The following is a 4,154-nucleotide window of genomic DNA, read 5'->3' on the forward strand; positions in this document are numbered from 1 at the left end:
ATGCAAACACCATATGTGTCATAAAAATCTAATATCTAACCAACCCAAATAATTTTCTCATATTAAACAAAAAAGTTAATGTGGGAGAACAGACAGGAGCAAGGGTTAGAATATAGACATGCACTTTCGGGTCTATCTCAACATGAGATCAATAGTAAAGGGGCCCAAATGAGATATGATCTGTCAAAGAGAAAGGTTAGCTAATGGAGCTTAAAGACCTTGGGGTTAGCTTCATTGAAGACCTCCAAAGGTTAGTGTTAAAAGTCCTTTAACCTTAGGTATGCTAGTCCTAAGCATGAGGTGGGAACCCGACCCAAGCTTGAGGTGCTTGAGATGCTTGTCGTGTGCTGACTAAGATCCTTGAGGTTCTTGTCATGCTTGCCGACTAGAGATGCTTGACTAAGATGCTCGAGGTTCTTGTCGTGCTTGCCGACTAGAGATCTTGAGATGCTTGTGGGAACATTACCCAAGCTTGAGGTGCTTTGTCAAGGCTTGCTGACTAAGGTGCTTGAGGGTAAGGTGTTTCAAAAATTCAACAAAGATACCTACAAGGAGTGGGCGAGCCCTACAAGAAGGGGCTAGAGAGAGAACACACACACCCTCACACAAGGCAAGGTTGGTACAAAGAAATAAAATAGGACACTTGTCAAGCTCCTCCTCATGTTGCCCTCATGGAGTTCCTAAAGCCTATTGGTTAACCTCCCAAGGGGTCCAAAAAGTTAATTTAATTAATTGTTTTTTCATTTATTAAGCCTCTCTCTCAAAGGGGAAAGGGGGACACTTGTCCCAAGACTACCCTTGTTTCTTGTTATGTGTCTGCATGGGATTGGCTATAGGCTTGCAAGGGTCTAATGAGCTTCAAGCATGAGCTACAAGGGGGGGTCGACCAAAGCAAGAAGGGGTGCTCATTGGGGGGTATACTATCCCACACACACTCTCATTGCAAGAGCTCCATCTCCTTCTCCAAGCTAGTAGAGAAGTTGCGAGCCTACACCAACACTCTTGGCTATGGAATGAAAATCCAACCAAGAGCCATGCTTCAATGCTTATGTTTTCCATCTTCTCCATCTTCATTTCTATGCTATTATGTATGCTAGCAAGAAGAGTGATGATATGTGAGGAACTATTTCTCCTATGGAATGTTTCTTCTTCCTCTTCCCTACCCTCATTAGCATCTCTATCATACGCAACATCCCTATAAAATACAATCTCATCCATGTCGTCTTTTTTGAGATGGTCCTGACCTCTCTCCACCTTCGAATCTATTTGAGGCCATGGGACTGAGGCTTGCTAAAGGATTGGCAGAAGGAGGGAAACCAATAGAAGAAGGGGGCGCTACTCTTTAGGGAGAGCTCGAAGCCATAACAAAGTGGGGGGTGTTGAGGGCACGCAATATCGTGAGAAGGTGAAAGCAACAGGGATGATGATGGTTATGGGAAGGAAGCTATGTTGCAGGTAATTGGACCACCAAGGAGTTCTGGGCACTATTATAGAGAGAAGTGGTTGCTACCTAAGCTAAGGAAGGGTGCTATCGGAAAAGAATGGCGTAGATTTTGGTTGTTGCAAGCAAGACTGTATGTTGAAAACAAGACCAATCTGAGGACTGCGTGAGAAGGGATCCACCGGATTCCGCACCAAGAAGGGAGTTTTTTAGAGGGATGTTTTTCTTTAAGCTAATATTCAAATCAGCTTAACACTCCATATGCTCGTTGTTTAAGTGAATATATATCATCTCCCTCATACTCTCATGCTTATGAGTGAGTCGTGAATTAGAGGTGCTCTTGTGCGAGTATGTGGGTGCACTCTATGGGAATGTAGTGAACACTAGTAGTCGCCAAGTGTATTAACGTATCAAATTTGTTTGTTTACCTATGATTAAAGGTGATTGGAAAGATTAAGAATAAAAGTCAAGATTCACTGCTTAAAAAAATGCTTCGGAGGGATGTTGGATGAAGCTAGGGGTTCTTTCTATGTGGATGCAATGTATGTCACAAGGGTGTAAACTTGTAAGAAAACGCATGTATGCCAATGATCATGAAAGTATCTGTACATGCTAGCATATCTTTGATCACCTATATGTGGTTATATGTTCCTCTGAGGGGTTTGGAACAGTAGCCATCATGATGTACTTTGTGGATGGGTGTGTATAGTAAGGGTTGGTCGGGAATGGGCTTGGGCAATAGTCATTTGCAGAATGGGTCTTTGTGTGCTTGTTAAATAGGGGATAGGGTGCTATGAAATTGTTGGGCTATATAGAGGCATTCAAGGTGTGTGTTGGCTATTTTCTCATTTCCCTCTTTCCATCTTGTGGTGCCCCCACAGAGGATCTATTGATTGCTCCTTGGTGAAGTTTTAAATCCTGCAGATGATGCTTGATATCGAATTGGTTCTTGCAAGAGAAGAAGAGGCTAAAGATTGGTTTTCTGATCTGGAGCTATACCTATTGTAGATGAGAATTTGTGGAGATGAAGCCAAATTGAAGGCACTACCATTCATTTTACACGGACAAGTTGTAGATCGGTAGTCCACTGAGCAAGATTTGCAAGCAATTTGTTGAAGCTTTTCAGAAGCGAGTGTCTCCATCATACTTGGGTGAATAATTGAGCAAGTTGAAGTAGGATGTGAGTGAAGATTTTGCTTTGTTTTTTATAAATTTGAGTCTATTTGGGAGCGACTAGCTGTTGTTACATGTGTGCAAAATGGAGATCATTTCAAGTGAGAGCAGTTTTAGCCTGCTTGCATCCGCGAATCAAGGAGAAGGTCAAGTGTTGTGGTGTAGAGGACTATGCGCAAATGGTTTGCTTGGCAAAGTTAAAGAGCAAGAAAGCAAAGAGGAAGCTGGAGATGGACTTGTTGAAGCCTGCAATTTATGAGTATAGCTCAACAACGGAGCTTCATCATGTGCCAAAAGGAAGTTCAAGCGTCAAAGAGGTAGCTGCTTTGCCATTGGTAAGCCATTATGGTCACTTGTTTCAATTTGTACCTCCAGTTTTGTATGTTGTTGTACAAGAGTCTATTAGCCTGGTTAGCAAGGATGCGGTCTTGGTCGAAGTGTGTATGCATGAAGAAGCAAATGAAGATGTGAAAAGCTCATAGGACAAGCTTGAAGTTATTGGCAAAGTGATGATCGAAGCTACACAGGAAGAATCTAGCCAGGGGGTTGGTCAACCTTTCCCTAGCGACTGTGTTGAAGAGTGGCAGTGCATTGCAGAAGGTGCGGACGATGTCAACATACCAGAGAACGAGGTAATAGATCATGTCTTTATTTCTCGCTTAGCAAATGATATGGTCGTAGAAGAAGTACTTGGAGAGCAGGCAAAGGTGGTCGAGCAATCCGATTTGCTCTCACATGAAGTGGTTGAAGATGAAGCATCAAAGACTTTGGTGGATGACGATTGGCATGGTGAGTCAGGTATGGAGTGTATGCCGTTTGAAGGACCTACAATAGAGAGTAGTCTTGAGAAGCAGGTAGGCTTGGTTCTCCAAGAAGAAGCACCAGTAGAAGACAAGTTGCCAAAGGTGGGTGTTATGCTATTGATGAAATGCTTTTGAAAGCTGCTTTACAGGTAGTTTTGCACAGTTTGCAAAGCTCTCTTGGTGAGGGTCTGCTATGGGGAGCTCTCTAGCAGATGAGCGAATAATGATGTATGGTGCAGATGCTTCATAAGTTGGTGTATAGGTTCATTTAGTGTACAAAGCCAGCGTATGGATACATGTTGAAAGTTTATGCTATGCCAAGCTGCACGAGAGGCTTGTTTTTGTGTTTACAGGTGCAAAAAAATGGTTGATTATGCATGTACTACAGATGGATGGCTATGCTCAATACCATGTATTTGATCATGGTGGAGTTTGTATCATAGTTGGAAGGGCCTATGGATTTCCATTTGATTCGGGAGGATTCTACAACTAATAAAATCTCTCTCTCTATCTATCTACTGCTTATGTACATACTAAGTGTCAGTTTTCTGCTCGTAAAAAATATGCTCGTTGTTGTTCACGCCCCCTACTACTCTCGTAGCTCCCTCGCCACTGCCCTCGCCTCCCCCCTCCTCCCTCGTGTTGCGTGCTCCCTTGCTCGCTGCTCTGCCCGCCCCGCTGGCCAGCCCCTAGCGCGCTACTGTGTCGTACATCCAATCCCCGCGCCCCCATTTACC

At 43.5% G+C, this 4,154-nt stretch overlaps 1 pseudogene; it reads left to right on the forward strand.

Moving 5' to 3' along the window:
- The first annotated feature begins 2,688 nt into the window (after positions 1-2,688).
- LOC147419537 (uncharacterized) lies at positions 2,689-3,552 on the forward strand (annotated as a pseudogene).
- The last annotated feature ends 602 nt before the right edge of the window (positions 3,553-4,154 follow it).

This window comes from Adiantum capillus-veneris, chromosome 29, assembly GCF_014529385.1.
Source record: "Adiantum capillus-veneris isolate H3 chromosome 29, ASM1452938v2, whole genome shotgun sequence".
In the NCBI taxonomy this organism is placed as follows: domain Eukaryota; kingdom Viridiplantae; phylum Streptophyta; class Polypodiopsida; order Polypodiales; family Pteridaceae; genus Adiantum; species Adiantum capillus-veneris.